The following is a 25,070-nucleotide window of genomic DNA, read 5'->3' as shown; positions in this document are numbered from 1 at the left end:
GTTACCCCTGTTTTTCTACGAGAAAAAGAAAAATACGCCGATTGAAAAGATGAAAGTCCGCTTGGAAAAAGGATTATTTTACATATACTACAAGCTTCACTAAACAAAGTTGGATGCACAAGAAAGAAAGAAAGACTAAGAAGAGGGGGAAGAGGGGCATAGAGTGAGAGGGAGAGAGGCTGTGGAATAGCGTGGAGAAAATAAGTGCGATCTGGGCGTGAACAGAAGGCGCCAAAAGGCACCAGTTTCACATATTGAATCGGAGACGGACTCCAGAACTAACAACAGCGAACAATTGCACTCAATACGATGATCTACCGTCGTGAAAGAGTATAAACATCGATTTTAATTTGTGATGCATCTTTGGTGGGGAGAGACGGGTGTATTTTTAAAGTGTAACTTTCGAGCATTAGTATTTCGAGCTCAAGGTATGTTTTACTTAGGCATAATTAGCGTTCGTTTTGAAAGTAACTGCAGTTTTCAAACGGCTGCGTATATATCGGAAGTTTTTTGACGCTATTGTTGTTACGCCAGTGGGTGTTTGTAATGGGCATGCCTTTATCCGCACGTAGGGACGGCACAAGACATTTTTTTGCTCTGAGAGTTAATATCGTATTGATATCGAACACACGCAAGCGCCGCTACATGATAATAGCGTTAATTAAGAAAACACACAACGCTCCTTTACCGTCAGCGTCCAAAATCAGTCATTACGCTTACCTGAAAATTAGAAGTTCTTCAATTAGTAATACGATTCTAGCCAGCAGCTGTAACCGTAGATAAATCTAGCTTGATAAACATGATTCGAACTAAAAATAAGCCCAGATATATCTATCTTCTTTAACACAACTTTTATTGACTACTATTTTCCTAACTAGTGAACAAGTTCCACTGTCTTATATGATTTCAAGTTATAAAAACTTTCTATTACATTTTTAGTGAATTTAAGAACGATACCGATGGTGGCCAGTGTGCCTTGTGACAATAAAACGCACGGCAGGAAGGAAGGAAGGAAGAAAGGAGCTTGGAGATTCATTAGATCTTGTTCAAATAACCACTACAACGACAACTATGTTATTTCAACGAATGTCTCTGCAGTGCTCGCTGGCGTCGTTGTTTTTAGTGTGCCTTGTATAGGACTTGTGTGCCTACTAGGTTTGCGTTTTCTAGCCTCCGCAGTCGCGAAATTGCAGCGGCATTAAAATCAGGCAGACACGCACGCCAGTCAACATCGATACTATTAACAGGTTCAATTGCTATTGCTGCAACAGCTGTATACTGTTAAACTCTTGGACTAAGATGACACCATTCACCACTGCTGCAGTTCGGTAGGACATCTCTCCTTCACTAGCTTCATGCCCGTTTACCAAATAGTGCTACCGAGGGGCGCTTTCGTATCCAATGGATCACAGGGCCAAACTGACGCCGAAACTATTTTTGTCTTTGCTGCATAAAGGAAAGGAAAACAGACACGTTTGTTGAGTTTCAGCAATCTAACAAAAAACGGTCCGTCCTGGTTTGACCTGGAATGAATCGACTAGCAGCATCTGACTGTCTTACTCTCGAACCTAGAAAAAACTTCAAAGATTTTTAACATATTCACAGACTGCCTTAGATTTTTCTTCTTTTTCAAGTCTCACCTCGTCCACGTACAGAAATATACATATAGGCAGTCGCAAACAACTAGGCTACGTGCACTGATAAGCGGAAACGAAACAGCGAAGGGCAACAGAGACCGCAAACAACGCAGGCGAGCTGATTGGTTGCCTCTTGTTGATCTATTTTCCACATGTTCAACCGCTCTATTGCTATTAGTTTCCTGTGGCGGCCCGTCTTTCTAATGCCGATCCTTTCTTGGCTGCCCCTGTCGTTGTCATGTTTTTTCGGTAGGCTTCATCACTCCACTTCCTCTCCTATCAGCCTCCTCTCCGCCTCCCTATTATGGTCACACTTTGTCCTGCGGTGTTATTATGAATCGTCGGTAATCGTCCGTGCCATGGCCGTATGTCAATGTGGCAGAACCGTGCTAAAACAATCCATTTGAAACATCTCGATTCCCAACTCGCTTGTTGCTGAAAACGCAATAGGAACCGGAACAGCAACAACGCCGATAGCCAGCAACAAACCAAGCTAGAGAGGCGAACTGTATGCTAATAGAAAGATTAACAATGTTCTTTGGCGACGGCGGCAGCAAGCGGTGTTACACCCATCCTTCTTCATGGAGTATCAGGAGGCAGCGATGCTCCGGAGACCCGGCTGGCGAGTTCCCCCGATCATCTCAATCTGAGCTGGTTACAGGGAACATGACAGCAGTGGAATAAACTCCACGTTTGATACGGTCAACTCAGTTAGAAACGAGGTGGAACAGCACAGCGGATACGACCTGGATGAGGTGGCGAACAGGCGTCTGCTATATAACAACAGGAGAACGCTGTACAAGTTTAGCTACAAGCTAGAACTCTAATTATACGTAGGCTAACGTTCTACGCTCTTTAAGCGTATTCGCATACTGCTAATGCTAGCTAGAGTAGCTATGGCTGCGACTGGTAATGCGCTGGCGGTGACGCTGATTTATATTCGCGCACTAGTCACAGTTCTATAAGGTAAGACACCAAAAAGGAGTATGGGAGAAACGAGAACGACGTAGAGTAGTGCAAATGGTCCGTAATAGACTCAGCGGACGCGAGCAAATACACGAGGGGAAAAGGGACGGCTGTGTATATTACGCGTCCCTTTCTGTGGAAGTTCAAAAGGAAACGCTTTGGACAGCAATACTAAATGGCGTTGTACGTAAACGCGAAGGTTTTTGCAAACGGTGTTCCACCAAGTTAAATAGAACTTCCACGCTGCTACAATTGACGTCCGCTACTTTTGTTGTTGGCACCGCTCAGGCGTAACTTGGTTAGCTGCTAGACAAGTAGCTCAATAGAACAAATAACAGTTGCTGCAATTGTTGCCAGCTTAACTCTAGGTCAATTTTTGAATGTCCATGCGCACTAGAGTCAGAGCGCTTCAGCGTCTGCATCACGAATCTTCAGTCGACTGGGGTAGGATAATTATCCGAAAAAAACTCTTCTTTTCTTGTTTGTGCACTGTGTACTGCAGTATGAAGCCCATCTGTCCAATATATTATAGGCGAAATTTACTCCGGCCTATTAAAATGGGTCGATACATAGCTTTGATGAGCAAATGAAGCCGTGCCAATAGCAGTGTAGTTGTTTACAAGAAACAAGCCGATCAGATACAATGTTACACACCGTTTGTACACATTCGGTTATGAATAGCGGTGTATATATGTATACGAACCGAATTGGAGACTATCGAGTTTAGTCATATTTTAAGCGTTACACTGTGGTGCTCTTATAAGGACTTGCAGAGTTCGTCTGACTTAGGCGATTCCACACAAGACCCACTTGAGGGTCAATCATTCAGTCTGTGTCAAGGGGATGTCATTCGATGTTATTGACCTGCATCCCAGACATGTGAGGCTCAGAGGCCATATTTAATCCCTAACATATTTATGGTAATGTCCCTCTGTCCGACAGTGAAGCCCACTGGCGGCCCATGAAAGTGACGTCAAAGTAAAGCCTGACGCCATTAGACATCGGCAGATGGCCGGCTTAGTCGGCAACGTAGCTCAGATCTCGACCTAAAGCTGAGTTGACGTTGGAGGCGGGAACCAATCTGTTGGCGGTAAGACTTATGCCATCCACCTATAATCGGCATGCTTCTGGCGATATGACAGTATACAATCTTACGTAGTAGACTGCTGAGAACGCAAATCGGTAATGCAACTCATCATCATACATAGGTCACGATGTCCGGCTCTGCGAACCCAACCAAGTGTTTAATTAATAGCTTTTTACATAGCAAATCCGCTCGCACGACCACCTCCTGTTACATTTTGCTTTCTGTTGTCCTTTTTGAGCTGGCATTGATTAGCGACACATCTTCATCGGCAGCAAATGCTTCAAATAGACTTTTATGAAAATATGCTTTTCTTCAATAATACGTTACACCTCTAATTAGAAAACTTGTAACTATCATATTGTCGATCAAATTAAGTGTCACATATGCCAGTACTTCCCTTTTGAGCGTTTACTACAAATCCAGTGTTCCACTGCGGACAAATGGCGGACGAACAGAGTAAACTTGCTGCATGGACCTGCTTGCATTTGGATGTCGCAATTAATGATTCATTAGTGCCCATACAATAGGATGCACAAAAGGCATCGTAAGTCGAGACCTCATAATCTGCCCGCTGCGATGCACAGGGAACACTCGGTATTCTGACGTCAGGGGCCTGAAAGACTAACATGTAAGAGCATACGTACGCAATCGCTTGGTACTCATATTAGGTTTTCTGAAACTATTTACCCGATGGAACAGTCTGAACAATTTTCTACGCAGCTGCATTTTTACTTTAACTATGTCCGATTCTAAGTTTATTGGGCATCAATGCATTCCGTAGTGCTGAAAATGAACCCCCTTCTCCGCTCGTGAAACCCATCGAAGATTGGTTTTTCTAATGTTTGTTTCAATGAAAGAATTTAAAAGCTCTAGATTAGTTAATTCGGGTGAGTGCACAAAGCTTGAGTAAGCAATACTTATCTATCGACGAACGGGAGTACTTTATACCGCCGAAAAAAAGGTGATCTACATCCTATATCAGGTCTGAACTCTACCATCGAAGCACATTCTCAGATCCGCCCACATTCTACTAGCGCATACTTACATAGATATTTTGATAGAATTTCCACAATTGCCACTGTGTCAACGAGTTTTGCCCCCCCGGGCCACAGATTTCGAAGTGCATATTGGTTTGAAAAGCAGGGTCTTCTAGCTGGGCGATGGCCGCTGACTCCAAGGCACCCAATTGCCAGTTCGAAGTACTACGACCTATGTCAAGTTCGAGCGGCTGGCTAACCTCATCTGTCGTTAACGCCCGGACATATTTGCAAAGCAACAAATACGGACACTTTTTTCTTGAGTGAGAGCTAGTCGGTTTGAACATGAGTGACAACGGTAAAAAGTTATTTAAAGTCCAGTACATTCTAAAATAGGTAATGCTAAATAAATTATTATTATTCTTATAGATTACGGTAGGAAATTCCGCAGCGTCTACGTTGACGTTGTGGAATTTCCTGCTTTGCGACGTCCACGGTACGTTCCGTCAACGTTGATCTATATCCGAGACGGAAATGCGTCGCGGTAGCAGACCGAAATGTGGCCAGAATAATTTGCTCGCATTTCGTATTATGAGCTATACATTTTTGCTATTTCTGTACGTCACAACAATTTTCGATTTTGTCTCATCGAGGATACTTGGAGAAACGATCTTTGTCATCTTGTAACGAATCTTCCAAGTACCTGAATTATAGGTAGCGGTTTATACCGACACCTTTGAGTTGATTATATAAAAAAAAAGACGTCGTTTCTCTTTCGAAAGATGCAAGAAACCTTTGCATATGCAGAAAAAGCATAAAAATGGAACACTTTCCGGTGTCATCCATGTGGCATCTTGCTAAGGCACGAATGAGGGAACAATATGATAAACATAAATGTATTAAATACATAAATAGATGAGCTCAAACAGTAATATTAGTCCAAAATGTGTCTTTTTTTTTCTGGGAGCAATTGACCTGCTGCTGTAATGAGCTAATTCAAAATACCGTAGCAGTTCGATCCTATGGCAGTGATTGCTACTACTAGTTTTAAGCTGTAGATAGGGTTGTTTGCGACTGATGCATATCGGCAGGAATAACAACTTGTGAGTACAATAAGTTGACTAAAATAACTTTCTTTCAATATGATATACTACAGACAGTGATATGCTTCTAGGCAAATTAAGGCGACTTCATTGTAGAGCCGCGTCAAAAATTAACTTACTATTAACCGATAGAGTACTAATCAAAGGCCCAAGATTGATATAGGATGTAAGGTTCATAGCAGATAAGAATAATAACAAACGCCAATGATTGCAGGAATGATTGAATACATTTGGGTTTGTTTGGAAAGCCAGCCGTTTTCAACTGGCTTTTACGGGTTTCTACAATCATAGGATTATCCCAATGAATGTCGTCTGTAGTCCATGGCCTTTTATCAACTATATAACATACCAAAAAAACAGTTTACTAAATATTTATTAAAAGCCTTAGACGGCAAGGAAAGCGTGAGCATTTCTTCTATCTCATTTCTTCGCTTATTTCACAGTTATATGTTTGGCATCAATAGCATTCCAACCCCCCTTTTACCCCATATATACGTACCGTTCATTTATCGAACTCACTGAGCCTAGTTTTGGACAATCTGCCGGAACAGCTTTCATTTATCTGTTTTTTTTTTCTGGATTCATCACTGTAACTTGCAAATGAGCATTCTACGCTTAGCGTAACCACGATGCACCGTCAATTATTTGATGGGCAAGAGTCTTCTGCAGCGGCAGTGGAAAATGTTTGTCAATACGACCTCGCGGATTCAAGCATCGAGCCATCATTTAAACGTCGTTCGAGTGTTGTTGCAGATAATTATCAGCGTCAATAGACTTCACCTTACTGCGTGTGCTGGCCTTAGTTCGTAGGCCTGGTCTACGAGTTTCTCAGCGCTCACCGCCGCTGCCACCATGAGCCTTCAACTTAACAGGTGTATGTGTCCGCCCACTGCCGGCCATGACAACTGCAGAAGCTACTCTAAGTGTCTATTGCTAGTGCTACTCGTGTAGTGCTATCCTTCTATTATGGCATTATACAACGAAAAGACAGTTGCAGACAAAAAAAGACGCATGGCGGCCAGCAGGACATGATCGTCGCTGACGTCTGCGAGCCACAAACTTAACGCTGTCGAGATGTTTCTGCCATTTAGAAGACGCCAAGGAGTAAGGACAGTGCCAAGTCAGGCCACAAGCAGCGGGTCAATGCGTCTTGACCACAGGGCACCCAAGGCTCGAGCATCCTGAACAGTGACAACTTCTTTTGCTAGTCAGTACACAGACGTGGTTTGCTATTGCAGCGTGGCTACAGCTGAGCACATCCACCCTTGTCGATCCTTTTATGCCGTGCCTGATAGGTAGGTAAGGTGACACGCTGGAAGCGGTTACTTGACGTGTCCCCTTGAGTCGAACAAAGGGGCCTCGTAACAAAGAAAGATGACATAGGTGCGAAAGAAAGAGTTGTTAGCTTCGAAATAGGCATTCGCTGTGTGTATACACATCGATGCACAAGTGGTCTAGATGCCAGATACGTACGAAGGTGGGGAAGTTTGGCAAAACAGGACAAGACTGCACATGTATATACATGTAAGCAAAAGCAGTTTTCTATAGTATTATTAGGTAGAATTGGCATTCAGGCCTTGTTATTCAATAACGTATAAGGCCGGATTAGACGTATGTACGCTTGACGAAGCGCTCTTAATGCTAGTCGCAGGCCAGTACAGCTGGCGCACGTCAAATAGCCAACAGAATATGTTAGCATGAGTTTATCAAGTAAAAATTGTGTTTCCTTCTGCGAACCGAATTCGAGTATTCAATATATAAGAAAAAAAAAACAACTTCTAATTTACTTCATGTTGTTAATATCCTTGAGCGTCTTTTGGCATCTGGATTCTACAACAGTGTAAACTTAACCTACTTGACACAACGCGAAAAGAAGTTACTGCCATCCATAGATTACAAGGTTGAGATTTGTAATATGAATACTGTATGTACGAGGCTGCCGATAGGATTACGCAGTCTTTACTTATTTGTTATAGTGATGTACTAAGGTTGACACAAAGGCATCGTGAAGTAGGCGAAAGCTTAATCGTTGTGCTCCTATTCGTTGTTACTTTATAGTCGAAATGATCGCCTCAATTATCAGAAACGAGGTAAATCGATAAACACAATAACACCTTCGAAGCTGTTTGTTTTCATTGTGATTTATACGAGTTTCCGCCCTTTCTTGTCATTTTAACTACACGAAATTATTTTTACTTAATGTCTTTATCACAGGCAGCGAGCTACCCGAGTCTTCTGGCGTGTGACGATAATTTGTCTACTCATAGCTCCCTACCGCCTAGCATCTGCCTTCTTTCTATTCCGTTACCGTTCCTTTGCTTATCGCCTCTAACAGCAGCCCATGGGAATGGCACGGACATCGGCAAGTAGAAGCTGGCGTAATGATCCTGCCTTATTTGAAAGCTCGATTGAGGACCAGCTAATTTTCTGGCCAAATAGCGAATTTGACTGCATATTGTGACCCGACAACTCGCAATGAGCAAAGTAATTGTATATTTCCAATCAGTCTATTCTAAATACTGATGTAGCAAACAAAAGGCATAGTGGAAGCTGCGTAGTTCATCTTTTAGAATTTAGTAAAATATAATGTTAAATTTAACCAACTTCTCTGTAGATTAGGAGGCTTAAGTTCTAATTGGAAGCAGTCTGAAGTCACACCTGTAGTCTAGCGTAAGGCTGTCAAGCAATACGCCGGTATTAGTAGGTAGTTTGCTGAAACATTCGTTACTTCTCAGAATGAATAGCGAAGTTCGTGGGAGAATCGCATGAAACCGTGATTAGAAAATAAAAATGTCCTGCAGCGGCCATCAGCAGAGGATATGATTGAGTAAGTCATAGGAGGAATGTTTTTCTCTGCGTAACCTTATCAGTTATTCGCTGAAAGGTAGCCTGCCGGCACGACATAGTTAAATACCTCAAACAACAACAACAAGCTATCACAGTCTGCAAGTGGTTGTCATTTCGGCTATTCTCATTTACTTAGGACCTATAGAGTAATACATAAACATTGCATAATACTTCATTACTGAGGTACACCGCCCACAAGGGATCTAGATCGACGTTTGCTATTACGATGCGCTAAATATATGTCAACCGTATGTATACATGCGCAGGTGTAAAATAAAAATTTGCATGGGTTTAACCTTGCCCGGAAGCAATCCACAATTTTCTATAGTAATTTTGGAACGACGTGGCGCTTCCTCACTGGAGAAAACAGATTTTCCTATATTTGTTCATATGCGCTTCTTATGTATCCTTAACAGCCACACACAATATTGCTTTACCGTTGTCGCCATTTTAATGACATCCAATCAAGAGAGGGCTACCTTTTAGCGTCCTTCGATAGCACCTTATTCGGTGCAGGAAACATGATCGACGCCAGTTGTACAGACTCATTCATGACACTGGCCATTGCAAGCTTTTAGCGCTTCGGCCGCGACGTCTGCCACGCGACGGCCGACACACATGCACGCTTATCTCATACGTGGATGAGTTGTTCTCTTTGCATGATTTCGTTCTCTCTCCGCAAGCTCAGCATACGACCACTTCGCCGGCCGACATTGCTGGCTTTCGTAGCCTCGAGAGTTCGTTCCTGATTCATCACCGCTCAAGTTATCATACCATTTCCTTAAACAGCTCTGGTATCGTTAGTCTTGTAAAAACGGTGGAATAAGTAGCTGCTGGCAGAGACGGTATCAATCTAGGCGCCGTCGTAGCTCACCACCCCACGACAAATCCTTCTCGTTAACGTTGTGCGTGTAATGGTCAAGTATATTTTACTGTACGTGAAGACTTGAAAGGTCAGTACACATGTAGCACGTTGCCCCACAACCCCAGGCCAAGCGTCTACCACTACTCGGCCTTTGACAGTGCTGTGTCGTTTGTCGGTCGTCTACTGTCTGAAGTCAGTTGTCGACAGGGAACTTTTACAGTTCAGACTTAGGGAATAAGCAGGGTCGTGACGTGACAGCATTGGGGCGGGACGGCAACAAGATTTAAGGAGGTCAAATCTTTCCATACGGCGACGAGGGCAAACAACGGCAGACAGTCCTTGCTGATGATGTTGAGGCAATGACCTCTGCATCGGACTCTGTGCCTTGGTGGCCGCTGAGTCGTTCATGTGGGTAAAGGAGTGTCGCCGCCGATTGCGATTGGAGCGGTCGTAGCAGGCGGCCACGGTTAAAGTGGAAATCTTACAGACGCATGGCACAATCTGGTGCGGCACATCAACATAGCACTGCTACAGCTAACGTGGCTTTTGCCGCGCGTAGAAATGCGCGACACCAGTTAAGACGTCCAGTAAAAGTTTGAAAAGGGAGCTCAATTCACGGAAGAAATGACGAGAAGTTTTAGGAAAATGGAACTGTATCTGGCCGTAAAAGAGTTGTGAACGTAACTAGATGATATTCACTGGACAGTTATCGAGGAGATGAATATGTATGATTTTGAATTTTTCGCGCACTCTTTCTTTTTTTCTCATAAAATTTTAGCAGCAAAATATCGCGCGATAAAATGGAAAGTTAAGTCTAAAAAAGGTACCAGGTGAAAAGCTAGGAGAGAACTATCTGTCCTTGTATGTATTTATAATACTTTACAGTAGTGAGCCGCATCTCACTACTGTAAATTATTATAAATACGTAGGAGCAGAGAATATCGATATCTTAGGCCGAGGTTCAAGCAACCAAATGAAGGATGGTTTTCGAAGACCATCAGGTAACAATTCACTGCTGCCCCATAGACAGACGTTTTCGCTAAACAAAGTGACCTTCCCAGCCTTCGTTCAGGTATAAAGCAAGTGCTTTAGAAGGTTGCTGAGTTTAGCCTGTGTCTTATATTGCACTAACGTAGAGGAAAAGTTTTAGCATGCCGCTAAGCGGCAATTTGTCAGTCGAGTGCACAAATATCTGTTAGCCTCGTAAAGAAACTTCAGTTGAGACGTCTTGAGGAAATATTTTTCTTCTTAAAGAAAGCTGAGTGCTGACATACAATGGAGTAAGTAGAAATATGTAGCTTAGCACTAATAGAGTAAACTGTTATAGACACAATGATCGAATTTATGCACATTTTGGCTTCTTATCATCTGCCAGTCGTAAACCGGCAATTCCACAGCAGTACAGATTAGAACACGAGAACCTGCACTCGATGGAAATTCCATATTTCCATCGAGTGCAGGTTCTATATACGTCAGTCTTTGTTGCTCTTCAATTCATTGTTACTTCCAGAACCTGAAATGAGGAACACGCCAATCAAACCGTACCATTTGTCTATTAACCCACGTTCAAATAACGGTGTTTTTATCTGGTCACTGGCGCAAAAGCTGCGCTGGACTTTTCTATCGACGACAAGATGACCCAAACGTTTGGGTCTGTATAATATCTTTAAGCCCTTCAGCTCAATCCACGAGTCTATTCTGTTTCACACATTTTCGATGTATCATTCGACATAGGTAATCTGCTTTGCGTCAGACAAATTCGCCTACTTAATTGTAAAATAGGTAGCCAGCATGCTTTTCCGCAACGAAACTAGCCTATGACGCGGAGCGCGGAGTTCGCCACTGACCCATCAGTGAGCTTTGAGTAGGGAGCGTATTATGATATGGTAGCGATCGAAGTAGCTACGTCCGCGGTGCTCCGCTGGTGCCGTATCCGCCGACAAATCAATACTTGGAAAAGACACACATTGTCTTGCACTGCCTCAGAGTATTTTTGGCAGCAGAAACTATTCCACTAAACTCTCGGATGCCACCCGCCATTACTTACACGATGCGGTCTGTGTCAAAATTTCAAACCCCTACCATAGATAGCAATGGCAGTTAAACCCCAAGCACCGTGACCGGTTTCACGGCAGCGGCCCGTATTCGCCAACAGCACGATGTCGTTTTCAATGCCAGTTTGTGGCGAGAAAGCTTCACCCTGTGAAATCCTTGAGGTCCAACAGTAAGCTGCTGCTGCCTCTGTTGGCCGGGTCTGTAACTTCGTGGGAGGCAATAGAGGGCTCGTCGACTATACTAACCAACGTTCGACCAATCAACTAATGGTCGCAATAGGGGTGAAATGGCGATACGCTAAGAGGGGGAAAATTGTTTTTATTCAAGGACTCAGCGATGTGATTACTTGACGGTTCATAGCAATGCTTGGGTTTCGTTTCATATTTCGTACTGGGCTGGGAAGTGAAAAAAATAAAAAAAAAAAACATTACAAACTCACATCTGTCGGTAGAGTTGAATAGAACAGGGTAGTCGTAACCTTTTCCCATATGTGCTGTTAGGTGTCAGTGATTATATACCTTTACATGCTAATTTTTCTCGTATTTTGTGCACGACCCCTTGTTGATACAATAGGCGACTAAATGGCGCGACATGAACGAACAATGTATTTCTTTGTAAACAAACCCACTATTTGGCACAGATAGAAACTTATCTATAGCCAGGTCTATGTATGTGTATGTATGCATGCGTCTTATCAGCTATAAGTGCACGCTCTCCGAATTCCATAAAAATTGATAAGCACATGTCTTTTCCTTAACGTTACTTTGAAAATACACAACAATCGAGCAACAATTTATTGCGAGGAGTTAACTCAAATACACTTTGTAACAGATTAAGTTACCTCACTTAACTAGCACAGTTGCGTCTCTCTGTTTGTTCCCGGTACCTGGGTTCCCTATATGCTCACTAAATGAAACGAGGTGCCGTCAACGTTAACTATTACAATTACTGTATATAATAAATAAAAATAAACCGAATTTAATCCACAAGCGCCCGATAGTTTCGCAGCTGCCCTTTGAATATCTGAACATTGATTCGATCCGTCGCGGCGTCACAGTCATTTAGCCTGAAACGGACAGTGCGCGCCGTCTCAGATCGAGCAGGATAAACGGGAAACCGATGCATGAGACAAGGGAAAACGTCCTATAGTTACTCGATCGCTTACGTAGTTTCTTTATTTGTACGGTTTCGGCCAGATTGATGTTGGCTATATCCGCTGATAAATGAAATTGGTGCGCTCCTGTTAGCAGTATTCAACTTGTACCAATAGATAGTAGCTGCTTTGACCTGTCAACAACCATATACAGATATACATTTCGCTAATGTATTGATTTTGTACGACGGATGCGGACGTCTGATACGACATCACTGACGATATGGGCGATGTCGAGTGAAAAGGACGGGGTGGATTATACGGACACGTAGTCGTCTCGCATATATCTAGCATTTTGTCATGCGTACGCTTCGCATAGGCTGTACATAAATTTTGCAATGCTTTTTATGTAAGAGCTTCAATGGTAATGTTTTGTACGTTTGTGCACCAAACTGATCGAACCCAGGCAGTAATTAAGCCATCCGACACACAACGAACCCGAACGTTGAGCAATATATATATATATATATATATATATATACAGGAGCCAACATGAGATACTTGTGGTTTTAGCGTCCGTTATTCAATTCCACTGATACATACAAATAGTTAATAGACCAAAATACGAGACTTGATATTGTTGTCTACCGATAAGTATTTTTAAACTCGTTTCTAGTAAAACGTAAAGAGCTACGTTAACTGCACAGTCCCGTCACGTATGAATCCTCTGATCACCAATTAGGCTTCCTATCGAAGATTAAATCTTATGTGCAGAAACACTGTTCGTATAGTTATTACGCTCAACTTTGCTTATATTGTAAAATAACTTTCAGGTAATTTAAGTGAACCTTTTATTTCTATTTTCAACCGTTCCCGCTGTTGCGCTAATTAACTTTAATGTGGAAAATTATTGCTTAACACGAAATAGGCAGTTAACGGCCATGCTTTCACTGAAAGTTATACGTTTTTTTTTTACGAAATAAACATGATTCTCTTTTTTTTTTTTATTAGTAGGAGTAGTATAGGAGACATTTTATTAGTAACAATAATAATTTAATTTTCCTGGCCATTTTCAAATATCGCATGATATCCGAATGAACAAACGAATAGCTCTTAATAGATGTCTAATTGCTCTAGCTCCTCAGAAACATATTTGTCCTCATAGTAATACACAGCCTAAAAAAGCAGCTGTTAAAAATTAAAATTGATAAATCTAAATCTCCTACTATGCCCGTCTTTACCTTATAAAAAGAAGAGTAATATGAATATATACTAAGATAGCATAAATATTTCGAATAATCTAATACTTACAGACGGTCCTTATAATTCATCCATTTATCGTAAAAAAGGGGTAAATATATTGAACTTGAATTTGATTAGCGTTACTAAGCCTATTGTTATGGCTATGGCTATGATTAAGATTATCTTCAGGATGGTAACAGGTAATACATTATGTAGCAGACTTCATTTTGAGTATTCCAACACGCGCTGAACCTCGTGCAAAGTCGCCCGACTATGTACGAACGTCTCATATATGCCCATCTAGCCGTCGATCAGGTTGTATTTTTTTGGGTTCATTTCTGCTCCCAGGGAGACATTCAGTTGGTCTTTGCCTAATTAGTCCTGCTGAGCCAACTACATTTGCCATTGCTTTTCCTGTATGGCAAGTTAGTAGCTTCGCACTTCTTTGTTCTAACGTTTCGTCTTCCACCAGTTACTTCCCTAATTGATATTGCCCGCAGATCTACTGTAAAAAACCAGGAACTCTCTTGTTTCTTCAAAGGTCCCTCCCCAAACTAGTCCTGAAGAGGACAATCTACCAAAGTAAGCCGGGCATTTTTTGCGGGAGTGCTTTGTCAGATCACTGTGGCAGTGTGTAACAATATATATATATATATATATATATATATTGTTAGGGGCTTCATTACCGGAATTTGAGGGATAATCGATAATTGTCGAATCTCTACGTATCTTATGAATCCATCAAAATTAAGAACTTTTTCTCCGAAATCGGCGGCCTTCAGTTTTCACACTGTTTCTGAAAATCAGAGGAAGAGATTCATAGGGATAGAGTAGAAGGTCTTCAATATAATCTCGATTCTAAGTGCTTGAGAATTAATCAAAACGGCTTGTGAACCTTTAGATCGTACTTGGCGGTTGCTTCGAAGAGCACAATATCGATCCTCAATCGTTTTAACCGTTTTTAGAATAAGCTAAAAAAAGCGTTTACTATTCTATGGAGCTTTTGATCGGCTGGTATTTTAAAATTTAACTCAATTTTTCACGCACCGCATACCAATATTACTTGAGGCACGCTTACTAAAATATTAATCATATTTTATATATATAAATAAATATATTAATATATAAATAAAATGAAGACATTTAATAATAACTATGAATAAATAAATAAAAGATTTGGAAATGACCAGTGAATGATTTACATCCCCAACTGAAGCCGTAATCCTGTTAGATGGTGGCTATGTTAAATCAAAACGACCGCCAGGAGTGACATACACATGTAAAAACTCTATCACATGTAAAATTTTCTTTGAACGATCTATTTTCGTATAGATGGTCTTCGAAATAGCACATAATCAAACCTGCTGTACTACCGAACAGAATAGGGTATTGCCGATACTTTTTACGCCGACCCTAATCACCTACGTGGATTGTGCACGAAGTGAGATCCGCCTATAATATTATAGATGACATTATCCGAAGCAGACATAAGCATCACCTTTTTGTAATACCTTCCAAATAAAATAAGCCCGTGGCTTCATCCAACAACCGCTAAATTCTATCTATTCCTCCGATGATAACAACGAGGTAATGGTGAATTAAATGTTGTAAGCCATTTATATGGCTGAGTATAGCCGAGTGTGCGAAACTCTTATCGCAGTAGGCCCCCGAACGTTTCCTTGCCGTAGGTTAGGCTGTACTTGGCCTGTTTCGGGTTTTTACAGAATGTCAGAGAACACTGTTGATGTACGCGCGTGCCTATATATCAGACGTTCATCTACCGAACGAGAACGCAGGTCTGGCTTGAGTAAAATTTCCGTCACTCGCTGCCGTAACGCCCATATAATATAACGTTAGATTGAGCTACTTTTTCAACGTATCTATTCGATTAAGTTAGGTTTAAAATTCAAACGACTAAATGTATAAAGCACATCGAATAGCCTGCTAGATAGACTTAAGCATCTATTGTATAGCTTAAATAATCTGGGACGTGCCCTTGCCTAGCTTTCCATCAATGAAACAACGTATGAAAAAAATTGTTACAAACGAGTGTCTGGCAATAAATGCGCGCCAATCAATTAGCGCATATCCAATTGGGAAGACTAGGACTTTATTCCTACAACAAGTGTTTTGTCGACTCGCCCACCCAAAAAGGCCCACCCAAGTCTTAGGGAGATTTTTAACCTCATCAACAGTTACAGAGTTGAAGAGCAGACGTTAGAGACGATCGCCCACTAAAACATCAAGTATCGTTAACATTGCTTTACTCAACCCTTATTTTTTTAGGCGTTTTTCATGTAACATCTTTCATTTTTGTAAAACGAAACATTTAGCGCGAATGCTGATCAACTGTTCTGCCGTGACTCTTCTGTCTTCTGCTATTTGTCACACAGACAGAGTGGTTTGTGGTTTGGCCGGTATTAGAAATCACGCACTGTTAGGATTTGTCGTGTCTGACTTAGCCCGCCGCGGGTCAGTGTTCTATCCATAGTCCATGGACGCGTCTGTTTTAACAGCCGTGCGTTTTGACGTCATAGGAACGGTATTGAAAGACACCGTCGTGGTGCCATATAAGTGAATTGGCGATGTGATGGTCATCGTGGGGCGAACAGAAGCCCATTCACTAGCTAGCGTCTATCGGTGACTTGGCCAGCGAGTCAAGATCACCACGGTGGTGGCGGCAGCGGCGGCGGCAGTAACCGCGAGACGGCACGATTATTTGACGGATTGGATATGTAATAATCAGCGACTTGATTTCGCTGTAGACAACCGATTGCTACCTTCACCCACATTCAAAGATGCTTTTTACTATTTACCCAGTGGTATACGTCCATTGGCCAATTAACGTCGTCAAGTAATAATAATGATTTTTGTCATGACTGTTATTAGGCTGTGTAGAACGCTGCTGCCGACCCACGTTAATGATCTGATCCATTCAGGCGCACTGATGCCAATGACGGTGAAAACAACTAGCAATAAACGACAGCGAGGCATAAACATCCATAGTAGAAGCGACGTCGGGGATACACTAGTCATTTGGGCTAGACCGATCTCTCTGAAATATTCACGTATTTCGGAGAGGTGCCGAAGTAGAATTTGATGTCCGTTGTGAAATACCGCCAGGGTCAAGCTATCATCGTATTGATAAATAGGAAAAATGTCCAGTAGATTATTGTACATATTCCCTTATCAATCACTATTACGACAGAGAAAAGAAGCAACACAAATTAACGAACATTAATTATTTAGATAATTAATCTCATTTACCAAGAGATAGGCCTCGTTGTTATTGTTAACGCAACACAAACCTTAAAGTACTCTCCTCCGAGTGCTACGCTATTAGGATGAAACCTACCGATGAGGCATGACGCTGGGGAATATTTGAGGGAAAGCATCAGAGTTGGCTTTCGTCCTAGTCCTTCTAACATCGCTTGCATAACATCTTGGCGCAGGCATCGGTGTCATTTCAATTGCCTCGGAAAGTAACTAGGGGCTTTATGCCTGAAGTAATGAGACCGTAGTAGATGAGGCATGCGGCCGGCAATAGGTCTTCCAGACATGGATAGCTCTTCCGTCGTACGAAAAAAAATAGCCAATTCTTGTTTAAGAGCTCAGCTGAATTTCAAAGCTTTGCAGCGTTATGTTACTCTAATGTATAGCGCAATGAACAGACACAATGCCCCATGTCAGCCTCCTGCATCCTGTAATAATGCAACGTTCTTTGAATCCATGCCATATCAAGAAAGGATTAATTGGGAACCATTCACCCGCCCCCGGTTTGATTGAAAACAAGGCCGGAATAAAGAGGGCAACAAAGACCGCCCCAGGTGTTGCTCCCGTATCGGCTGCAGGATAGTTAATTATTTAACAAAGCTTACTTGATCGGTTAGTTGGTCGTTGGAAACATGGCCCAACGAATGAAACCAGTGAGCGAGTCGATCTGACTGCTGTCTACCTCTACTTCGGCATAAATCTGGTAATGCACGAAAGGAGTTGACGTAGCAAAATTCCGAACACTTTCATCAGCAAATTGATTTCGTTGTCGTTTATGACCCACGGAATTGGCAAGGGGTAAGGTTTTGGCCTACACGCAAGTATTATAGTTGTTTCTCCATTTCTGAGATATGTTTTTTGACAGGTGTGGGTTTCGAATGTTATTTGTAAAACCTTTTTATTGATCTTATGTTGTTCGGTGCACCAAAGTTGACGCATTGGTATATAGCCATTCCTTTGAAGCGATGAGTGCTTCTTCATACCTTACCAAAAGGTAATTGTGTTTCTACCAACACTGGAAACTTTTCTTGACGCGCAATATACTCGAACAGACCTTCTTTCTGCTCATTCGCTCTCCCACTCCCCGGTCGTAATTAACGGCAATTAACACCGTGTAGTATTGGTCCTAGCCTCAAATAGGACAATTTTAAGCAGGTTGACCCAACCTCTTATCGTCTACACTATGTCACCGTATCGTTTGTTAGAGCGGAGTGGTTAACTCCCGTCTGGAACGTCATGAACTCGCAAGGATATGCTGACTCTATGGACGATGGTGGGCCGTGTGCCGACAGTCGTAGTACAAAATGATTCTAGCCCTACCCCTCGTAGAAGAAATAAGTGCCTATTAAAGATTGCATATATGTGGTACAAATAAATGTGTTCAGGCGACCGTTGTCGACGGGGTAACGTTTGGCGTTGGTTGCACGCGAGATAAAATACAGAGAGGGCTGAAGAGCTTGGTTGGTTCTGTAGTCTGTTTAATAAACTCTTAGTTCAAGTTAATATTAACTGAACGAATTCGAGAGAATGTTTTACTGTCGACTCTTTTTTTGTTGTAAATGTTTAAGCTATCGCAATGCGCCGAATGTAAGTTGACATCTTCGAACCTTCTTCTAACGAGTAAGTTAGTGTGATTAGCTCGAACCGCAGCTGTAGGTTTCGTATACAACAAATATGATGGATTCTTCATTTGCATAGTTTGTAGCTGAAAGCTTGAATATTTTACAATGATCATCTTGCCCATCTCAGCGTTTATCGTTTTAACTCGTATGGTGTCAGGCAGTTTTTTTCTTCTTTTTACGAATGTCGGGTTGTGAGAATTATGATAAATTTCATTGCAGGCTATCTGGTGCTTTAACATTGGATTTTTTTTTCTTTAGAAGACACTAGAATAATATGGCAGCTATCTAAACTGCTTGTATTTCTCTTAAACGCTAAGGCTAAGTTTATATAAAGTTTAGTTTCATAACATAACATTTTCAACAACAAACAACTAAGGTATACAAACTTTTAGTATATCAGGATTTTGAAAACACAGGCCAACTGAAAGCAGCAGATGAAGGCTGACCAGCCTTTTGACCAGCCATTGAAATACACACATACGTCACATTTCAATTGAATAAAATCATACCCAAACCTTATTGCGATGCTACTATAAACAAATCGTTTCAGAGTTTTTATTAAATGGGGTACGAAAAGCGGGGATAGGGTATAGCAGCCCTCTTTTCGTCCCTCGAATATTGGAATTCGATGCACAGCCTCTAAGTCAACGGTCGACCCACGAAGATATGTTCTTCCAGACAGCAAAGGCCTCGGCCCCTTTCAGACCCAACGATATCCACAACGCGAACGTACATGAATCAAGGAAAGTTATTGTCTGGAAATAATGTTGCTTAGAATTTATGCCCCATTCATGAGGAGGAAGTTGCTATTAGCGAGAAGGCGCAATTTAGAGCATTGCTAAAATAACCAGCAGACAAAAATATTACTACGACTATAATAAAATCATTATTTACGTGAGCAAGCAAATATAAACAAGAACGAAACTAGTACATACTTCAAAGATGACCGCCAATTGTGTTCATATGAGGCAAAATAGATTGACTAGGCCTGCTCTGATGACGCTTATCAGCAATATCGATCAACATCACCAACAAACGACTGCGAATTTACTGTTGTTCTCTTCAAATGTACTGTGTCTCGACGTCCGGCTTCGGTTAATGCACAAGTTCCTAATATTTAGTGGACTTTACAGCAAACGTTAAACGTTCACATGTAAATAGTATTAACTTATTTGTTATCTATTTTTGCAGCCTTTACGCTATCGAACTTGATAAGTTTGCTACACACCAAATACGCCATCGCTCGTGTCGACCTAAAACATACATATTTAAAATAATAATCGCTAGCACGCCAAGCTACGCCAGTCAATCCTTTAATCCAACGCATAAGATCGTTCTTAATTTCGCTTCCATTTTCCTCCTTTGCAGCCTTGCCCACTATCTTCTGGATAATTCGCCCACATCCCGCACCGTTAGGGCTATCTCACAATCACTACGTGTGGCTCTGGCTTTCATCCAGAATTCACAAGGTAGATAATGCGTACCATGTCAGGTTGTTTATCTCGTTTCTTTTGTTGTTTATATCTAAATTGCAGTTTAGTACAGTCCTCTACCGTGCTTAGCTTCAGTTGTGTTTGCCCCCGAACGACATTTTATAATGCTTGGCCTCTGAAACGTCGCTAGATTGCACTCTTTTTCGCTTGCCCATATTTTTTTAGGTGCCTATCGAGCCCTGAACACGGAAAAGCTCGTTGTATCTAGTCCAACCAGCCCTTGTCCTAGTTAATCATGATATTCCAATCAAATTATGAATGGTCACGTGACTGGTAGATGCTATCGTCGTCAATTTGTCGGAGTAGTTCGACTACAAACAAACCGAGCTCCTTCCAGTAGATCTGAGTAGATCGATCAAGATTGCGCTCCTAGACTCGCGTTAATCTGGCTGGAACATCGAACGCTTTAACGACACCCACGAGCTTGAGGCGTCAGGCTATAGCGTGCATGCGTACCCGGCGCAGTGAGTTTTTCTGAGACGATCCCACAAGACCTTTCTGGTAACATCTGACTATTTACTGACAAAAGACGATCAACTGGGTGATATTATCCAACAACAAAAAAATGATTTCCATATCAGGTTAATCATATCAACAACATTGCACAACCACATTATCAGATATCTTTATTATTAGATATATTTTTTTTTCTATAAGCATGATCAGCGCTTAGTTAATAGAATTAAACAATTACGAATAATGTTAATTCGTTTTTGTCTCCAGCATTAGACTGTACATATAGTGACGTCGTCACACAGTCACGGCACAGTATCGAAGGATCTTCATTCTGTAAGTGCCGATCAATCATAAATCGTTAATTTGCTAACGATTTGACGATCGATTGTTGTCACAGTAGAAACACTACTATAGAAGTTAATAGCAGGAGCTGTCAACCATCGATGTTTAGAGCGTGAATTTAATTTTCAAGAAATTATCAAATGTATCCACCGTTGGCCAGACCAGTGGTGAGAACTAACCAATGTGTTGCTATGATATAGGGTATTTATGATGCCCAGATGCTGGTTTGTTCGTATAACCATTTCTAGTTAAACATTTTCTCCCTTTGCGCCCAAGTTCGACTGGACAGAAAATGAAAAATCTGATTAAAACAATAATAACTTCTTAATCCTATATATATGTATGTATGTATGTATAATCAGGCTAGTTTACGCCTTCTGCGCATCGATGTACCAATGATTCGAAATAATTCGGCGTCTTCACATGACAATCACAAGCGATATGGGTCAAGCATTTTATCATGTGTCATACATTCGAATCGAATCCGATCCCGTCAAATAGCCTATTGCATCCTCTATTTTACATTTACCCCATGTTTGATTTATATCCCATAATACATACAATAAAATTTATACTCCTAGATTGTTTCCCGAATAAAAAATTCGCAACGGTGATTAAATGCGACGACATCCAATCGAAAAAAATGTGTACATATCTAATGCTTGTAATATAGGCCAGGTGATGTAATTGATCCTATCACGGGGAAGGCCTTTTGAAACAATATAGGACAACGCGATTCCTGAAACAGCGGCAGCAGCAGCAGCACAAGCGGTTACGCTACCTGTAAATAAACAGTCGGTGGCAGGCTGGCTACCACCCACAAACGGGGCTCATTTTGAGTCAGGGGCCAGCTGTAGTTATCGCGTCATCTATAGCAAACACCTGTACGTTTGGCTATTCGCGCCGTCGGAGCATCTATCACCCGATGTCGTTCTCGATTTTTCGGTGGGTTCGAACTGAAATAGCTTAGCCCATATACATTACATTGAGATTTCCCAATGGTTGTTACTGTTATTTTGCTCGCTTACGCTTCCTTCCCGGCGCGTTGGCAGCAAAGATGCATCGCGTAACACAGTAGCGAAAGCGGCTTCTCATCCGCTACCCGAAAGCATTCACTCGTCGATCTAAAGGCTATCGTTATTACAGACTATGATACTAGCAACATCGCGCTTTGTGCAGTGCCGTACCTTTAGACCCCCTTTTCCTCCTCCATCAAGCTAATTATCACTGAGGCACAGTGAACCTGTCCGCAGAGAGTTACGGTAGCCGTTACCGTCCGCATTTTCGCCAGTAGTAGTCGACTGATAATAACAATCGTATCCGATGCATTGGTATCAGCAACTGTAGTGCCCCCTGCACTTCGGCAGATGATCTGACGAGTCGACGGGCAATGCTTCTACCGCTCGCTGTCTTGGTGCCACTTGGCACCAATGATCCGATATAGTGTCACGTTACGCATTGCTGCCGATCCAGCAGGCAGCATTGCTAACACCAAGACGATCATTTTGAATTTTCATTTCCAACGGTTCGCTCCTATCCCTGTCTACGACCTTACGAAAAATCCAAGGGATCGTAGCACATCAGCAACTGACTGCTGAATAGCGTAGAGCCGAACCGCTTAAGGATTCAAGTAGGCTTTAATGCTGGCTATTCGTTTCTTGCCGCTGAGGCATTTTACATTTGAACCACCAGCCGTTATAACCAGCCAGCGTTTGTCTGACCACCGATGCTGACCGGCGAGATGTGAGAGTTAATGACTGACTGTCGCGTTGGCTGCCAGGCTGGAAGCACACTACAGGACAGCTCGCAACGATCAGCAACGACAGTCGGAGAACCTTAACAACGACAGAACCGATAGTTGCCAACGGTTAAGACGCAACAGGCATTGCTGTAGCGGGGTCCGGACAGTTGCCGTGCTTAAGTTGACCGGGCTACCCTCACTGAGTCAATGGTCGATAGTTCAAGCTGGACGCCACAAACCACAGATGAAGGGAAGGGGAAGAGCTGGTCTGAGGAGGGTAGCATGTTACCACACAAACAAACACGTACATGAGGCCTCGTTCATTTGCATGCGTACATGCGTGCCGGTATTACTGATGACAAAATGATGGGAGATGAAATAAGGCGACACGTTGAAGAGATAGTGATCAACAAAAAATGCATACGTAGACGGCGAATGCTACAAAAACGAAAGACTCAAAGGTAATCACGATGACAGATTCGGCGTTGAAGGTGAGGGTATGCAGCTTTTTTTCCAACCAAGGACACTCAGGTGTCCTTCTCGGAGGTGGTTGCTTAGATTGTCGTCTCATGCCATTAAGTCATAATAATGACACTAATTATCATCACAGTTTAGTGAAATGGTTATAACAGAATTAGAAATCGAGGAATCATTGACTTGGGTCTGTCTAGCTGTGGATCGAAAAACCCACAAACTTCACCCCTTCGTTCGGCCAATACTCGATCAGATGAGTGTTGGCCCACTTGCTATTTTTGTCAATGTACACGTGATTTTCCTCCCTCACGTGTACTGTGTATAAATCAATCGGGTCTTCATACATATGCGAGCTAGACCATTCGACAGTTGACGATTTAGTACACGTGATATAGAACTGCGGTAGAGTAATATACTGTAAACTTTCATTTCTCTCTGAACTTCTTTTGGTAAGCTGCTGCCCCGCATACACACGTACGTTTTCTGCGAACAGCCGAAAAACCGCATTCAGTAAATTTGATCACAATGTGTTTATAGCTAATTGGGACAATTACCAAAAATCCGATAAATATCAGCCTATCAACACTGTCTTTCAATCTACTCTGTGAGTTATTGTGTTTCCTCACGCGCGAAAGCACGAAGATTTTACTGTAGCAGTACTAATTGATCCGCCAAATATGCCATAGGCAAGATCGAAAGAGAAGAACGTTAAGCAAAAGTTTTCAATCGTGCTACATTGTCTCGCGCAGATCTGCCTGTCTTAGTTCGTTCGGTAGGAAACTATTCCGACTACCGCGACCGCATTTGTACTGACCGTTGCGATAACCACCACATGATTATACCGACAGCGCTTGTTTGATGGCCCGCCGCTGCGCAACCGGCCAGCTATCCCTGGGCCCTTTTTACGAGTGGGTCGGAACGCCAGTCCACGGCCTAGCACTAATAACGGCATGAGTGAAGGACCATTTCCAGACGTTACCAAACGGCGCAAACAAGCAACGCTTTTCGTTCCGTTTTCGCAGGTACTATAGCAACGTCGATGACCGAAATCGACTTTTAGTCAACAGCGTCGCTACCGTCGCCATAACAACGAGCAGTAGCAGAAATAGCTACGGCTTAATAACGAACGACGAAGGAGAAATAGCGCTGGAAGAGTGAACTGGTGCCCGTGTCATAAAGTCGAAGGACAACGAACACGAACTACTTTGCCAATGGCTTTGATAGCACCACTAACAGCAGCATCAATGCTGGAATCGACGTCAATGTTGACGACATCGGCTGTATTATCACATTGCTGCACAGCCATCGTGGCGTCACCCCCCTTTCTCAGCGATGAAGCAGCGACATATAGCGACGTAAAGTGCTTTGGTAGAAAAAGGAGTACAAACCAGTACTTCAGTAACGTAGGACTGCGCAAGTACGTGGAGAAATCAAGCTACAAATCAATGAAGAACTGATCTAGGAAAACTTCGATCGGTGAAGTAAAAGAGGAAGGACCACGCATCGGTCGGCAAGGGACGCATCGATGTCCTTTCGAACTATACAATGATGCACTGACCGAGCGAGCAAATTATCGTTAGACTTTGAAAAGAAGCGAAAAATGCTCAATAACAGCAAAACATGAATTGAGAAACGGCAATAAGCGAACTGGTGACCGTGAGACGTTCCGGAAGCGCTCCGTCGTCTACTTCGGTTGGTGTACACTAGGCTTCCTTGACCGGCATTGTTTTTTTCGTCCTTCCAATTGCAAGTAGGTTTCACTGTTTGCCTATGAGACTACAGCTGAGAAGAAACATA

General features: G+C 42.3%; 1 protein-coding gene and 1 long non-coding RNA gene across 3 annotated transcripts in view; one reads left to right on the top strand and one right to left on the bottom strand.

Moving 5' to 3' along the window:
- The window catches only part of LOC111250260 (uncharacterized), a 38,806-nt gene that overhangs the window by 2,777 nt on the left and 10,959 nt on the right, over positions 1-25,070 (top strand). The window contains exon 1 of one of the 2 annotated variants that reach the window (XR_002673260.2): positions 24,907-25,023. The exons of the other annotated variant lie outside the window; for it this stretch is intronic. This is a non-coding gene — a long non-coding RNA (uncharacterized LOC111250260). Of the gene's footprint in view, positions 1-24,906; positions 25,024-25,070 lie in introns of those variants that run through there. 2 annotated transcript variants of the gene reach the window in all.
- The window catches only part of LOC111250258 (tetratricopeptide repeat protein 39B-like), a 164,128-nt gene that overhangs the window by 136,558 nt on the left and 2,500 nt on the right, over positions 1-25,070 (bottom strand). The window lies entirely within an intron of this gene.

The sequence above is a fragment of the Varroa destructor genome, unplaced genomic scaffold (genome assembly GCF_002443255.2).
Source record: "Varroa destructor unplaced genomic scaffold, Vdes_3.0 BEIS01000004.1, whole genome shotgun sequence".
NCBI lineage: Eukaryota > Metazoa > Arthropoda > Arachnida > Mesostigmata > Varroidae > Varroa > Varroa destructor.
The sequence above is the reverse complement of the archived record's forward strand: the minus strand, read 5'-3'. Positions and strand labels throughout refer to the sequence as shown.